An 18294-nucleotide genomic window follows, 5' to 3' on the forward strand; every position below is an offset into this window, starting at 1 on the left:
AGAAAAATGGCATGTTTTCCAAATAATTCATAATCTCCAAAAAATGTCAGCTCCAGAGAGGTTCTGAAAATGAGAGCAGGACATGGCTTACATGTTATACCCTAATAAATATCCTAGAATGTGTGAATTCATCCTTACAGCTACCATTTATAGGCTGATAGCTATCTCTTTGCCATTATGTGCTTATAGACAACTGATCTTTCAGAAAACTTTTCTTACCTCACCAGCTACACCAAAGACAAGCAGCTAGTTAAGGGACTAAGGCTCCTTTGTACAAGCCAACATTTTCAGAACTGAGACCTGTACAGAGACAACTTGACAAGCATTGGAAGTTGTCTCCTCTTTTGATTGAGTGCATTTTGTTCATTATATAAAAAAGAAATTTGTTCTCAGCATTTTTAGGTGGTGCAGACTTTGAAATACTCTCTCAGATTTTAGGGTTTGGATAAATTAAGCCCTTGTTCAAATTGTCTGATAGATAAAGTCAGTTACAAGTAGCCAGCTACTGAAGTGTGTATCCCTTAATTTAAGCAGGAGTTAAAAGTCTAATTACCTTTAAAAATCTGTACTGGTATGTCTCCACTCATGACAGCTCTTCAGGAAAGATCTTAGCACTCTATAGTTATCATTTCATCATGTTCATCATGTTCACAGGAACAGTTTGGTAGAAGTATTTTTCAAGACAGGTACTAGACAAGTGCAGACCACTGCAGTGGAAGTCTGGAACCATGTGAAGTCAAGGGTCAGCTAGAATAGATTTTCAAATTGGATTTTTGTTACTTCAGAAGGGGTATGTCTTTGTAAAGGGGAAGGACAAAGATAGCAAACTCTTATGTGAGAAAAATGGTGTCCTGTTTTACCCTTCAGCAAGAGGTAGACAACCTTGCACAAATCGTGCACAAACTAAAGAAGCATTGGCAGAAGAGAATGGACTTGGAAATATGCTGTTTCTTAGCTCATCTAATCATCAGAGAGTTAAAGGAATGACTTCAGGTTAAGCTAGGCTCTATTACCTCCCCTTACGGTGAATAATACCTGAATCAGTGGAGCCCTGTTGACACAAGGATCTGTAGTTACTATATTCCTTTTTTGGAAAAAGTCTACTTTTAGTTTGAAGTCTACTTATCACCTGTTGGTTAATGAAATCTACTTCCCAGACCTGTTATGGATTTTATCTGATTTCTGATACCTCAGGCTTAAGTACACACATTTTTGGACTGCGCAGTCTTAAACTCTTTTAGATCTACTTCCATGTGTTACAGTTATTAATGCAGGGGATGTGTTGAGTTAAACTGGTACAGCATGAAGCGTGAATTTTATGATGTATTTTAAACTCCATGTTCGTGAATTGTTTTCTTCTGAGTGGGTGAATAATGCTATAAAAAGATACATTATGTTTCAAGGTCTGTCTCAGTTTGAAAAAATATATATTTATTTACTGTATATAAACATTAAACAAAAATGTCTTGAAGAGATGGAATAGGGATAATATTAGAGCAAAAGATATTTCTCTAGAGGACAATGTTGAACATTATTGAAATAACTTGTTCATGGGCAACAAAACCAATCAAGCTTTGTTTCACATATATTCATTCTGTCTGTAACCACACTTTCATATCAGTTCTGCTTATGACATCTCTGTTGGGCAAGAGATGGTCAGTCCGGAGAGCTGACTGCTCAGCTGGTACATATGACTGGGCTGACCAGGCAACTGTTGTTAACGGGATGTACAGTGGCTAAATGCTACCCATCCTTTCCCTCTGTGGTGCATTTGAGTCTCTCTCCTGTAGCCAGCCACTGATTTTTACAAAAGTATTAGGACTTCGATGATCTTTGAGACCTTTACACCTCTGTCATATTCTACCGAAACTGGCCAATGGTTTCAAAAGTTACTGGGCCCCATAATTAGGAACATGACCATGTAAAAGCACATCTTATGTGGGAAACTGGGCTAAAAACACTCTGAAGAGAAACAGTTCGTGAAAAGAAAGAAAAAAAAGAGAAGAGGAAAAATATAGAATTCCAAAGAGAAGTAGAAAACTGGAAAGGAGAAAGAAAAGTGAGATACAGCAGTGAAAACTATGGAGACTAAAAGCATAACATCTCAATGGCAGAGCTGTGGCTCACAGGGCATTTTCTAAGATCCTTATCAGATATGCTTATACCTTCCTAGGGTTACCATTCTGCCGGGTCAACTTTCATAGGTTCAGTCTTGGTTCAAAGCTGAATATTTTTTAACTGCCATGTTCTGYTTGCTGTTTCAGAGTTACAGCGCTACTTAGTCCAGCCATTTAGTTATTTCCTTCTGAATGTCACTAGAACGGAGACTGTCCTGCTCAACATGTTGCTAGAATGCTCAGCACGCTTGCCTGCCTGGATACCATGCCAATTTATAATACTAATAATAAAGAAATAAGAAATTCATAATAATAAGAAATTCATACTAGACAGTAAGTGTTTTCCAGAGCCAAGGTATCAGGTACTATTTAATTTGAATGGAAGAATATCTAGTCGCTTGCAGATAGAGTCTGTGCAAAAGTGAGAGGCAGCGACAGAGCAGATGAGGTATCTGACTGGAGCCACAAGAGCTTCCCCAACCAAAGGCACAATGGATGTGCTGCACCAAGGACTGTTAATGCGAACAGGTGGAGCCTCAGTCCTTACGGCATCTCCATACACCCACCAGAGATTGGCAGATTGAAGCAATTTAATTAGGGATCAAAGACTGATTTGCTAATCTGTTGATGTTATTAGTCTTCTTGCTGGAGATGAACTACTATCTTCAGAGGAGCAGAATCCCACCCACACATCTGAAACGGATTTCTAAATCCATAAGACTTCCCTTAGTACTGATAGGTAAAGGAACAGCTTTCTACACCCATATTAGAGGTCAGGTCAAATCAACCTATGCTCTGAGGATGGTAACTAGATATGTATCTGGACTTCTTATTTCTTCATAACTTAGGTATGTAAAACAACTTAATATTTAAGAAATATCTTTCTAAAAAAACACTAGAAAAATAGTCATAATAAAGTACAGAAAATACAGGTGCATATGAACTTATAAACACTTTGCCAGAATGAGGCATTACTCAAAACAGAAATCTGTAAAGGAAATTTGAGACGCAATAGAATAGAAGCTCTTTCAAAAATAATATTTTAATTGTATTTCCTGTCCTAGCTGCATGTGGTGAGTTTAGATTGGCAAACAAAATTGTGCAAAAGTATTTGTTAGTTTTGTGGAGCTGCACAAGAATTTTTTGCTGTTCTGGGCTACAAATCAAAGCTGGTGTTTCAGCCCAGTGTAAGAAGCCTAGATCTCCTTATTTAACCACTGTAGGATATCTGCTGTCATATTTTCCATCTAGTAATTTTTATCTGTGTGGGAGTCATCCTTACTCGATATTGTATTTACAGAAGGTTTGAAGATACACTAGTTGTGTGTTATGTCCCAATTTATACAAATGTCTATCACTAAAAAAAAAAGTAGTGAGGCATAAATCCTATTCTGTTAAATGATATAACTGGACTTTTTTCTCTGTAACATGTACAAATTCATGAAAAAATTTAACTCTGTATTTGCAGTCATTTCATTTTTAATTATATTGCAAAGGGAAAAATCTCAAAATTAAAAAGAAAAATGGAATACAACAAACATTAATCAAAAAATATCCTACGTTTTAAAATGACAATCGCTTTTCAGGCAAAACTTCCTTTTCAGGAAGGAACTTCCTATCAGTTCATAAAAAGATTTTCAGAGGATTTTTCAATTTACAGATACATGGACAGACCTGAAGTATTGCCTGCACTAGGAAGAGAGGTGATGATTTAAAACAACCTTCCTTCACAGAAAGAACCATCCCAACTTGTACTGCTACTGCATGATTTGGGCTTGACTGACTAGTCTTAGAGAGTGTGCCCAGATCTGTAAATTAAACGATGCCAGGGAATGTTCCTGGGCACTGAAATTCAAGCATCTATACCGCTAAACTACAAAAGCAGTCTCTTACGTGCTTTCACTCTCCCAAACAATTGCTGGGTACAGTTGAGGAGTTAGCATGGGCAGGGATCATTTCCAGGAGGCAGTTTCTATGTGGTCCCCCTGTTTGGAGGCTGAGAGAGTTTAACCATTGGATATGGACATGGATCATTCCTTGCCCGTTGACTTCAGTGCTAAAGATTGGTCCCAGATATTTTTAATCTTCAAGTATAAATGAAGCCACAGTATTCCACTGACCCCAGGAAATGTGGCCCTTCAGGAACAGGGTAATTTGGCAAAGTAATTTGAAGAGACTTGCTTGTGCCACAGAACGTTTACACAGAGAAGAATTCAGTTTCCACTACTTCCAGTCTGGTGCTTTTCACCTGCTAAACAATCAACTGCACTTAAAAAATACAGGACTATCTAAAAAAAAGTTGCAATAATATACTGTGACTTTGATAAAATTAAACAATGTCTCTGAGGCATAAAGAACATTTTTCTATGAACATACTGACAGCAGAAATGGAAATTTCCTCACCACCGGTTTCACTTAAAGTGCAATATTTTGCACAATTTTAATGAAAAAGGTACGTTTCCACTGTACAGATTATATTGTGGTACCTGTAAAATACATCTTCTAAGTTTTTCTTGACATTCATAAATATTTTACATGCTCCTCCAAAGGGACTGAGTAATACACAAATTGCTGAGACTGTAACAAACAAAGTGGTGTGCTGAATGAGAGATAAAAGCAATCTTTGGAATGGTGTTATTGGACATTTGGGATATCAGAAATGGCTGTTTCCTACAACCACCCCTTGGCAAACTACTTAGGACTATCTGACCACAGGAGATAAGCAGGGGTGGGGGAGGACAGACAGCAGAGGATGCGACCCACTCTGAACATCTCCCCCAGTGTACCTGCCTCTCTGCCTTGCRGGAGCACAGATGACTGCAAAACTTTACCTTTCCCCAGTTACCTGTCCCTCTGGTGATCTCCCCCTTGGGTAATCTCCTCCAGGGCATTGCAAGAAAGCCGCAGGCTTTACCGTCACCTCTCTTGAGGTGCAATCACCAAACTCTCTTTCTCTGAACAGGGACCTAGAGCTACAGACCTCAGTGGGTCTGACTTGAATTAAGCAGCTGCAGCTTGTTCTTTCAGGGGCCATGACAGGGCTATCCAAGGACCATGAGCTCTTCTGAAATAAAGCACTGTTTATTCAGATAGAACCTATTTTAAAACAATAAACAGCATACACATGTGACCGTGTCTTACTAACTGCTCATCCATCCTGGACCCTGACAGGCATAAAATACATCAGATCCCTGCTCAGGGGCTGTTTCTGATAATCAGACTCCTGTCTGTCCTCTCCCAGGTGATCTTTCTTTAGCCAGGCAGGGCTGTCACTGTATACAGTTTCAAGTAATTGGTCTGCTAAAAAACAGGTCAAGTCAGTCCATATGTGTCTTCCCCAACAGCAAAACAGGGGTGGATAAGTCAGAAAACTTCTACATCTATTGGTTTAACACTGAGGATTTTCATTAATTCCCACCCTTTTTCCTTCTTCAGTTCATAATTATATAATCGTACTTGGAGCAAACATTTAGGAATGCAACTGATAAGTAGCCCACAAGTATAAATTTCTAAAATCAGTGTAATAAGCTTTGAATGTTAGACTGCAAGATAGCCATAGGCTCTCTGGCCCAGAGAACTGTAGTTCAAGACACAAAACAAAGAATGCCAATATTCACAACTGCTCATTTGGGAAGGTAGGATACCGTTAATAAAGCTGAAATTTGGCAAGTATGAAATTCCTTAGTCCTCCAAAAATTACCAGAAGCTATCATATTGACTGTAGAGCTTCAGTTCTCAGAATTGAAATGTTAGCATTTATGGTAGAGAAACTACTACCAAAAAAAAAATAGGAGAGGAAGATGACAGATATGGGAAAATACGGAAAAATGTAATTTCTACAAATTAGTAAATTTGAACTAAATGAATCACAGAGTGCTAAGGGAATTAGATATTAGTCACTCGAACTCTGACAGTTGGTTTTGAAAAGTTACAGAGAAAAGGAAAATGCCAGAAAACTGAAAAAAATGTATCATTTCATCCATCCTTAAAAATAAAGTATAATGACTGACAAAGCTGAAATCAATTGCTTGCAAAGTACCTAAATAATATTAAAAGAGAAGAACTTTTTAGCCATTGCAACATAATGAGAGGACCAAGAAGATTTAACAGTTCTTATAGAGCAAATTATACACACAGACACACACTGATATATATATAACCAGGACTATCCTGACACACTATATACTTCAAGTGTCATGATTTATTTCTGGAATACTATTCATCTATTCTTTGCTGTACTAATAAGAAAGGGAGAAGAAAGCATATAGAAGAATTACAGCAAGGATTCAGTGATCTTTGATTGCAGGTAGGCATCCCAAGCTAGTAGACATGGTCCACACGTCAAATATATTCTTGTACCCTTCTGCAAAGCTCAGCTTTAACACACTATTATCTGCAAATAGAAATATTTACCATGCTGTTTGCCATTGTAGGCAGTTTTGTCACCTTATCACAGAGGATGGTCAGCTATATATACCTTCATCATCATTCATCTAGATTATATTAAGTGATGTCCAGCCTCTCCTCTTCACAGTGGCTTCAGATATTATACTAAACCACGTTCAAACTGTTACTCCTTGTGGGCAACGCATTCAAGTGCTGCGGACCCTGTCTCTTTTGGTCACCTCGCCATCTGAGACGAAGGCCGACATCGGCAACTGGACTTCAAAAATTAATGGTTCTGCCACAGCTGAATTTTCTAGAAAAATTGTAAAGGCAAGAACAAGAATTCTGTCATGGTCAGATCTAAGATTATGGCACAAACTTCCACAGGAGCTGAGGAGGATCACAAATTTTAGCAGCTTTCATGCCTTCAGACTTGTTTTCTTTAGTTTAAACATGAAGCAATATAAAGGTCACTAATTACAAAAGAAAACAGGAAAAACAACAACAAAACCCTACCAAAACAAAACACTCCACTATAAAACACTTCTCCCCCTGGGAATGAATGAGTTTTTAATGCCTATTTCATGAAATATGAAAAGGAAGAAAACAAAACAAGGGATTCATCCTGGAGTTTGACATTTAGATTAGATTATGAAGTTTACATAATAATGCACTAGCAACCTCTCTATACACTATTTTAATAAAGTTTTGACAGAGGGTTTCAGAGTATGAATATCAAGTAAATATTCCTGAATTCCATGATGTCTGTTGACCTTTTAATTAAAAAAGAAATACTAAATTCTGTAGAGATTATGTAGAGATCCTGGCAATACAATGATAAAACACTTGTGAGCTTCATACAAACATTATTGGGTGAAAATCTTTGATCTTCTGTCAAAAAGACGGTCACATTTGTTGGTCTTTCTGGCAGGAAAACTGAATCTACAGATTTGCATGGAATCATACTAGCACTATTATAGAGTACTAGTAATTATAGGGCAAAATATTTTTTTCTGTTTCATAAACCAGAATGCAGGTTATACAGAATTTTTGGACCTTCTAAATATAATTATCAAGAACTATGCAGCTGACCCAGAGTTACTAAATAAAATCAAACAGTATTAGTGAGAAATAACCACAATATTTCCACTGTGCAATATTAAGTACTACTGTTTGGTTTTGTGCCTTTATATTTAGATGCACGGAATAAAAAACAAAATTTTTTCTTCAGTGTTCATCAGATTTAGAAAAGCTGATTATCTCGTATACACGTGAGAACCTGTCAGCTGCAAACAGGTCTAGACTGATGGTTTCAAATATGGTGCTTTTCGACTGAACGTGGAAAAGGTCTGACACAATAGTTCCTAGCCGCGTGGATGATGCTTGTTAGTAGCTACTGGCAACTTTTGGGAAAAAACATTTTAGCACCAGGAATACAATAACAGGATCTCTTCTGTCTCATCCTGAACAAGCAAAGAAACTCAAGCTGTGCTCTTTCCTTCACAGATTTATTATTGCAGATAACTTTTGCAGCCAGTGGTAATAATTATGGCAGCATGAGATGGCAATAATCTACATTTTCACTTTAAAATAGGAACATTCTACTGTGTTTCTATTCACTCTCAAAATTGTAAGCCTTTGATTATTGCCAGACTTTGTAGAAATAGCATTTTGTAGTTATCCTGGTTTCTGTTCTGACAAGACTGTGGCATAGAACAGATGAGGCCTATTTTATGAGTTTTGGAAAGTCTATTTTTATACAACATTTTGTATGTAAATAAAGGTAGCACTTGTGAAAAGTGTTAGACAGACAGTCCTAGACAGTAAGATTCTTTAACCACAGAGCAGGTAGGAAGAAAAACAGGAGTAAAAATCTCCTTATCAACACGTGCCAATCTTATTCAATAAGAATTGTCTCTAGAGACAAGAAAATGTCAGTCCTCAAGATCATGCAACTCACGGCACTACTACACTAAAATTATTACCAACTTTGATGTGGCTATAGAACAAATAAACAAACAGCCACCACACAGCAAAAGCTTTGTCTACAACTTTTCTTTCCTCTTGGTTCCAGAACTTTTCTCTCCTTGATTCAAATCTGAGTCCTCTCAGTACTTGCCAGGTCCTGGTACCCAGGAGGTTGTTGCTTTAGCTGCCAAGTAAGAGCAGATGATCTCGCACATGCAGTACAGAAATGGGGTGTGAAAGCCATGTCCTTCAAAGCTTCCCTTCTATATAACTACTGAGGCTCAAACTTTGATCTAAAGCACTGATGCTTGTAATGAAGATACTTATGTCTTTAGAGCTATTTCTGCAGAATACTGTAGTGATATTACATCATTAACTCTGCTTCATATTCTTTTCCTTCCTTCAGCAGGCCCTTCTAAGTCAGCTGCTAAAGACACGCAGCTTTTTTTTAACCTTTCTTTCACTTCCTTCTTATGGGGTAATTGCTTTCTTCTGCTCTGTGAACTGCTAGTGTAAAGGGTCTTGGTTTCTGCATGTTTTCTGTAGTTCGGCATCTTGCTTTGGAAGTATCCAGTCTTCAACCCAAACCTCTAGTGTAACTAAAACTACTCCCAGCCTTTCAGCCTTTTCCTCTCTGTCATTTTAAGTTGCTTATATACTTTTCAAGACAGAAACATAGTTTACTGCTGTCTGTTCAGTTTGAGATAGTGCAGCATTCTAATTATCCATTCTATCTTCAAGAGGAACATAAAGATATATAGTCTACTTTTATAGGCTATAACAATTTACCTAGACTTTTATAGGTATTTGCATACTGTAGCAGGGCTTTACATTGTCAGTGGTCCTGATTTTTTTTCACTCTTCCATGTTGTTTTCTTTTCAAAGATATTCTTCTTGTAAGGTGCCTTGTCAATGTAAAGAAAAGTCTAAAAGCACTCATAAGTCTAATAGCATTTACACAATTTCTTCCAAATTGAAAATGCTTTGCAGTTATTGGCTAACTAATTCTTAGGTACAGGAGGTAGGAAAATTCTCTCCTAGGTGAAAGAAAATGAAAAGAGAGATGGCCAAAACTACACAAAGACTCAGTGGCAATGGGAGGATTTTTTTTAAAAATGGACTGTGATTCATAATTCTGCACTCTTTAAACCACGCTATATATCTCTTATAAAGATCAAAAGAGAAAGTGAAAGTTATTACTGAATTAACTAATATGAGCTCGTTATTTCCTAAATTAAAAAGGGCTTCTAGAAAAGAACTTCAACTCAAGCCACTGACTTTACTATGAGAAAAATATTTGGGACATTACACACACTACAGAGAAACTGTCATACTCAATAATCCACATTTTCCAATAAGTATCACTAAAACAAATTCTGTAGGTTGACTTTAGAAAGCTTTTGCTTTCAGTTGATGAGTGAATTTAGAACAAAACCAATTACAGTATGTAGTACTAACCCAAGGATTTTTGAAAAGCACTAGTGACTCACAGAAAGTATCAGATAAAGGTTCAGTGCTTAAAATAGGCAATTATGGGAAACTAGTTTTTTTCCACAAATTAGTAATTACTTTACCTTTTAAATGACACTAGATATCTGGACCTATATTTCCAAACGACACCAGAGCCATCAGGGTTCCCTAGGAAAAGGTTTTCCTCCCTTTCCCTTCTTCAGTGACAGTTTCATCTCATTTTGACAGGCCATTTGAAGAAACCCTTCATCTCTTCTTCATCCTCTCCTTGTCTGAACTGCTGCACATTTCAGTCCGTTCCACTCAACTCTTTCTCCTACACGAGGGAGGGAAAAGCTGTTCTTTTTCTGACTGCCCCCTTTTTCACCAGCTTCCTGCCTACTTCTTGCACAACGGGTTCCCTCTGCAAGAGCTCACTGACGTTCTGTTAGCTGAAACAGCCCCTGCTCCATTCAGCTCCCGTCTAGACCTCTCACTACACTCTTCTTTCTCAGAAGACCAGAGAGCTATCAGGAGGTAGCTTTGCTTCGGGCAGAGGTAACACCAAGTTATGAAGAATACCCTGAAACATTTCCTTTCCCTGACGAAAAATTTCTTAATGCAGTAAAAAAGCACACCATCTCCTGCTACATTGTCGAGCTGTAATCCCTCTGACAATATCTGCTTTCTAATGAAGGTCTTTGTTCTCCAAGCAATCTTGGCAAAGCCAGGGAGTCTGCTTCAGCGTCACAGCTTCTGACTGTTGGACAGATACTGCATAATTTTAGACAGCCTTCTAGCGCCTCTGTTGTGGCCTCCGCAGCATGGACAGTATGTATTTAATCAATAGTTTCCAGGATCAAACTGTTTAAAGGGTGTCTGGAGTGGCTGTGTTATTCTTTTGAGGAAAAGATCCCTTTTCCAGTACTAATGTTGGGCTGGCTCTTAACTAAAATAAAAATAAAGCAATTGACTTTCCCTCTTCTGTCACAGTAGAAACCGTGGCCTCGAATCAGTAGAGGGCCTGAGTATKTGTGTGACTTTGGATACTGTCAGACAAGTCCTAGCAGAGGATGGGGACCTATTAGAACAGATCACAGGTAACTGGGAAACCTAAAACTTAGAAAAGGTTTTTTAGTCTTCTAGGGACCAGAAAAACTGTCAAAAATGGAAAGACAGAATGTTTTTTTCCTCTTTTCTAAGCTTTTAATCTAGCCTCTATGTGGAGTCACCACTGCAGATTACCTGCTTTGCCCAACCTCATGAGTCTCCCAAACCTGCCCTTCTCAAAAAAAAAGCCAGTTTTTTTGCAGTCTTGGGATCTGGAAATTTAGATAAGCTTCCAGTGTTAATCTCCAAACTTTCAGAGGTTTGTTAATCACCAGTATTATTAAAACAGGTTTCATATTTAACAGTGTCAACTAATGTAATGTAATCCAGTTAATGTAAGAAATGTTCTGTTAATCCTGCCACTGTGCAGAGTGGGGGTGCAATTAAGTAAGATCAGGGGAAATTGGCTTTCTGAGATGTAGAAGCAAGAACTGCCAGGTAAAATGATGGAAAAAATGAAGAAAAAGTGCACCATGAATTGTAGAAGGACACACACCACACAGAGCATGTTGTTTAAAGTAACTATATATTTTTCCCTCTTTTTCTTCATGTGTGCCTCATAAAAATAGTATTTGTTGGCAACAAAAGAGGTTGTTCTTTCCTTGTAGATATGCAGTTCATTGCTAGGTTCACATTTATGTTTAAGAGTTATATTTCCAACTTTCCAGCTTAGCTCAGTCCCCTGAAGCAAGAAAAAAGGAACTTGGAATTTACATATTGTGCTTATGAATTGGGGTAGCTGTCTTGGAAATGCTCAAGGGAGCTGGAAGTCCTGAACACACACACATGTACACACATAATATGGTAAGAATTTTAAGCTAACATATCTGTTCTCCACTTTTATATAGACATATTCTGCTTTCAGTTAAGACCTCTTATTAAACAACATTTAAGTATGTGAAAACAAAAATAAAGTCTGACAAAACTTCAACAGGTTACGGTGCATTCATACAGTACTGCCTGTATCCCTTGTTAATTAGCAACCCAAGTGCAGCGAACAGATTGTACAGTGTACTACATCAGCCTGGCTCCTACATTTTCTATTGATTCAGATTCATGTTTAAAGGACCCTCTTCCAAGCAGGATCCTTCTCTTCCCACTATCCCCCCAAAAAGCCAGGGCCATCAGGTAAATACTGTTTCACTTGCCTGCAGCAGCTGGCATTACCAGGTAGCAGAAAGGACACTTTAATCTACTGTTTAATGCATTTTTCCCTACCTGGGATGTGAAGCCAAACTGCTGTTAGCAAAAATGCCTTAGTCATTAACTGAAAGTACGTTTTAAAAGCATTCCATTACTCCCCTAGTGGGAAATTTCTGACTTTATTAGCATCTTTTGAATCTGTTTTAGAGTACCTGAGTGCTAAAATCCTAGTGGGCAAAGGACTTTCTATATTACATGGATTTACTTGCCGATTCCACCTTGTGTTGGAGTGAACAAAAGAGAGAAAGTAATCCCATTTGTAGTCAATACATTGAGAGTAAATCTTACTTACTTCTTAGTTCAGAATTCCATATTAAAGAACTGTGCTTAGTTTATTATACTACTCTGATAATGCTTTAAAATAAATGGACTGATGTGGCTGTTTTTGCATGGAACTGAATAAAGATAAATATCCCCCGAAAGTAGATAACTTGCACAGTCAAACCACTTTTCCCTGGTTAGAAGAAGAGGGTGAATCATGCAATCTTTTGCTGTTATCCAGGGAAAATTTCTATTGAAGTCAACAGCCAATTTTTACCTAACAATTTTACAATTTAATTTATGATAGCATTTGTAGCTGAGGAGTTCAGAACATATATTCTAGTGAAAGTCTTTTCAATGGACTACCTTTAATATGGTTATACCTTTCAAGTTCTTTTTTTTAAAGATGATTTAAGCTACCAAAACTCTAAGAATTTTAAATTAAAAATTAAATTAAATGTGTTTAGGTTTAGAGCCATCAGATTAAGTAATTCCATATCATTCTCTAATCCTCAGCAGATTTTCAGACTTTCAACATCTCATTAGGTCTGGAAATTGGGCTGACTGAAAGTTGAAAATTAGATTATGACTTTAAGATATATCCCTTCATTAGGTTCTATGGAGCCAAATTCCCCAAGAGGAACTTGTGAAGGATTTATGAATTATAGGAGGAGTGATCCCTGTGCATTTCATATATTAGGGACAACACCTAGACTGTTCTATCCTTTTCAGTATCCACTGATTTCAATGAGAACCAACAATTTGAAACTGAGTGCAAAGTGTCACACTTAATTCTTTTCTAGGGCCAAATTTCATCCTCATTTAAAATGAAATCCCCAGGTTTTCCTGGGAACAGCATCACTGAAGTGAATTCAGTTATTCCTAACTAATTAGGTGTTAAAGAGCCCTTTCTCAGTACGACTGAACTTTACAGAACTCCACAAGGATCCTTTCTAATAACTTTTTATACATCCTGTAATCTTTCTTCCATCACCAGACAAAAAAACCCAGCAGACTACTTTTATCTGATATGAAACATCATAAAGATATCACAACTCCTGCAAGAGAGTAGTATCTCCATCTAGTACCATTGATTCAGAGCAAATTAAGGCAAAGCCTGTATTAGACTTCTAGGAACAAAAATTGTTTCAAAACTGTATTCTGATGTTTCATTAATTAAAAGGTTTTGATATAAACTGGATAAACTGGCACCTCAGAACTTCATATATTCATTACTAATCCAGATGTTTACGTAATTACGATGGTAAGAAATGCCTTCCTTTCAGTTCACCATGCTCCTTCCTCTCTAAAGGATGTAGGAATAATTATGGGTTTCCAGGCAAGGGCTGGATCAGGAGCTAATAATGACTATGTGCAAGAATGCTGAGAGTAGATTATACATATTATGAACAATGACAATAACAAAATATCATAAAAGAGGGCAAGTACCAATCAGCGCCCTAATGACTTTTGTGTGTGCTCTATCTTTTCATTCATCATGCGCCCACATGTGATCTTTCCAGTGATAATTTTGGGAACAAGACCTATGTCGCATTGCATTCATATAGAGCTGGCCAGCACATTTTTAGGGCTTTGTACAGTCTGATAGATGGAAATGGAGAAAGAGGGATGGGCTTTGGAGTGGGAAGGAATTCAAAGTTGCACCAGAAAAGGAGCACAAGAAAAAAAAAAACATATGAACAACAATCCCTCCTCTCCTCCCCCCACCCCCCACACTGCCAATAGTGAGCCCATATGTACTGCTTTCATGCAAAACCTAAAAAGTGGCTCTCTCGTATCCGAGATCCATTTAACAGGAGGAGACCCTCTGAAACTGAGCCCCAGGAACCTCTCAATGCTATGGAAACAAAAAGTAAAGCACAACGGTGCTTGCAGAATGTACTTCACTCATGTATCAGAGAAGGCTGGGGACAACTGTAATAGCAGCTCAGCAAGTACTCTGACTAGCCATTGGAAAAGTCAGTAGTAAAACAGATAATAAATACTGCACTTTTCCCCAGAAATCTTTAAAAAATATTAAGTGGTGACAGGCAGAAACATCTCAGGCAATAACGGCACTTGACAAATCTTAATTACTTTACTAGTTGTTTAGAAACTACGGTGACAAGCTTATAAATCCCTAAGATTTAAGTTAAGATGCTATACAACTGAGTCTAAAAGGGGATGTTTTAAAAGGATTCCAAAGGGATTCTAAAAATAAGATCTTTTTGTCAAATGAGTGTAAATGTATATGCATGTACCTATGTCTAGGCAGGAGGATTCTTTATTAGCTTTTGTAACTAAGGCACTGTAGTTATATTGCAGTGTATATACACCAATGAATTCTCTGGGAAATTAGTTTCAAATACGGAGAAGGCATTAAATCTATAAACAGAGAAAGGATTAGAAATTGCTCAATCTTTTCCTATGACAATATCATATCTCATTAATCATTTTTGAATTCCGATGAAAACATTAAGATCTACGTATATTAGCAGACCTCCTACAATATAATAGTACTTGGTGAACTTTCACAAACCAGATGAAACAAAGTAGTGTCTTTCTGAGGCAATTAAGTCTAAATCAGAGTGCTGCCTTTTTAATATCTTGAACAGGCAAATTAAAGATATGAGAGGGGAAAAAAACACAAATGAAGGAAATAACTCCATTGATACAGAATTCCACTAGCACATAAACCTTCTGAGGACAAAAATCCTTTTGAAAATGTTTGATCTGAAATTCTTTCTATAGCTTAATGCAAACATTGTATGATCTTCATACATGCTGTAGCTGCATTAAAAAGTAGAAATTAAATGTATTACATCCATTGTGTACAGGTTCTTCAGTTTCATGCAGTACACACACCCCTTTTCATCGATCACTCGACATGCTAATGTGAAGTCAAACGTAAAGAGAAAGTAAAGAGCCRGCATTCTTCCTTACACTCCAGCTCTTTACGGCAAGTGCAAATATCAAAAAGGAACTGGGAAGTCACCTTGCTAAAGTAAGGGCTGCAAACAATAACAAAGGCTGAGCTTCCAGAAGCTGTTACAACTTTCCAGGATGACAGAGTATTCTTGAAGGAACTGTGGGGAAGGACAAGTCCTGCCTGTCCTGCCTCTTGACAGAGGAAATAAATCACCCTGCACACTTGAGGATACCTTTCCAGGCTGCATGCTGGGAACTTCATTACACAAGCTGTGCCACATATTACTATGCATATTGCCACTGAYTGGACATAGCCTCAAATCCGTAGCCTATTTCTGTCATAGTCTTAGGGGGAAGGAATCTGGTTTCTGCTTAAACAGATACTGACTTGGAAGGGAAAGGGGAAGGAAAAGACATTGAACAGCCAAAGAGTTCTCTGTGGAAAAAGATCCCCTTGACTAATGATATGTCTAATCTACACTAACCCTGCCTCATGGTGCATGAAATACAGTCATATTGTCATGGTTTTCATATCCACTTTGATCTTAATGCAATTGTTGTCAAAGYGAACAGCTACTCACAGGAATCCCTGCTTCATTAGGAAGATAGAAAGTCCCTTCTCCCAGAGAGCTTTCTAATATGTCTTTGTTTTCATGTTATAAGTTTATAAGAGCTGCTGCATGCCTGTCAATAACTACATTAAAATATTAAAATAAATTTGCAAATGAAGAGTTTATTAGTGTTATGTGAGCTTCTAACACATAATTCTAAAGCTAGTATAATTTGGAAGTGTTCAGTTAAATTTAAAGATGATACACTTTGGGGTAAAGCTGAGACTGGAATACACTGCTGTGATTTATATTTATAAGAGACAGAAAGGCTGCCAGCAAATCAACCAACACAAGGATATAAAGGGATGGGTCCTTATTACCCTTGCCTTTTCGGGTATTGACTCACATGCATCAATGGACTCAGCTGAAAAGGCTGAGTTAGTTCTTACTTCCAGCTGTCTGTGTAACCCCTCTCCCAAAGGTTAAAATTCCCTTAACCAGAGACAGGTGAACATGAGCTGTGTTTTCCGGACAGCATGTCAAATTAAACCACCACTGATTTCACTTGACAGTACTAACTCAGGCTGTGAACTGGGGCAATTCAGGAGCTGCTGTGCATCCCACTCAGCCATCCTCATAGGAACCGAAGTCTCCTGTGAGAGGCGACACAGATGCTTCAGTAAATCACCACGTCTGATGTCGCAGTTCAGTCTGACACCCAACGCAAGTCAACACCTCTGCTTGCCTCTTTGCCTACCTTACCACCCTTCTGCTTCCCAGCTCAAGCTAGAGCTGATTTTACTAATGGGTAATTTATACCACTTCTTAAGTGACCACTGATTTTGGTCTATTGTGTTATGAAAAGAACTGTAAATGACTATCTCACAATCATCTGTCTGGAAGCACAGTCATTGCTATAGCATCATTTTTGGAGTCACAACATAAAATTAATGAACCAAATGAGACAAAATTAATGAAGACAATCATTAGTAGGCATCCTGTGGACTGAACACACAAATACATTAGAGGTGAGATTTGACTAATTCAGGATATATTAGGAGGGGAATGGGAAGAAAACTAAACAGTAACTAAAACATGCCATTTTTTCCATAATAAAAATGCTGCTACTGAAAAGGCCTCCATTATCTCCATATAAGTTGTGACAGTGTGATGGGTACTAAATACATGTATGTGAGTGTATAATATATGTACATACATTTTTTAGAGTTTTCCTTGCTTTTGAGCCTCCTTTTTCAGCAAAAAATCCCTCTCTTCCCCAAATACTTGGACAAACAGGATTCTGTTGTACAAAGAAGCAAATGTAATATTCGTTATATCTTGTGACAGAGTAGCTAGTGTTGTTAAAAAACCATCGTGAATGTTTTTGTTTGACTATAAAGCAAAATAATTTTAAACAATTTTAAGTGTTGCATGGAGTTCTTGCAAATAATAAAAATGGTACAAAAAAGCCACGCACCATGTAAGTATTTCTCCTTCCTAAGAAGGTTACAGTGGGTGTGTCCAAAAGGGCCTTGCTGGGCCTTTAGGTAAACAACAGAGAAACCTGCACTCTTGTGTCTGCACTTGGGGATATTAAAATGATCTCCTTGCTCCTGTTTGGAAATCCTGTGCATTACAATAGTGAGCATCTATCAATAAGAATTATAAAAAATCAAGTCGAGAAAAATTACTTGTGTGAGGTAGCATTAATAAAGTTTGATTCATAAACCATGCACCGTTGAAAGGGGATTGCTGCAGCCTACCTTATTACAGAAGGGGTGGAGTTCCCAGGGTCATTAACCATATCAGAAAAGCTTTCTTCTTTACTGAGTCACCACAGACTACAACGTGCTAAAAGAAAAAGTATGTATCGATTCCCATCCTCTGCTTGAAATCAAGGGTTAATTAGTCTAGCATTCTTACAGTTTGTTAAACAGATTGTTCTATATGTAGTAATGTTACATTTTTTCTTGTTTCCTTGAATAGAGATATCTGTCCAAAGCTAATAGATAATTCTCTATTTCTAGCTGGTATGGCATATTTGAAAGTGGAACATCTGAGAATCCCAGGTGCTATTATGAAGTTCCACCCAGACAAATTCTGCACTATTTCACTGAAGTCTATGGATAATTTTGCTATGATATTCACTAGACTAAAAAAGACCTGAAAATCTGCTGTATGTTCTTGCTTTACTAGCACCAAAAGGTGGATGTTTTAACAAGCTTATTGTATGTTGCATCTATCCCACCCATTGAGGTCTATCTCTCAAGGAGATAGGCAATCAGCCTCTTCCACTACGAGTAAGGAAAAATCTGACAACA

The sequence above is a fragment of the Apteryx rowi genome, unplaced genomic scaffold (assembly GCF_003343035.1).
Source record: "Apteryx rowi isolate R43461 unplaced genomic scaffold, aptRow1 scaffold_104, whole genome shotgun sequence".
NCBI classification, from domain to species: Eukaryota; Metazoa; Chordata; class Aves; order Apterygiformes; family Apterygidae; genus Apteryx; species Apteryx rowi.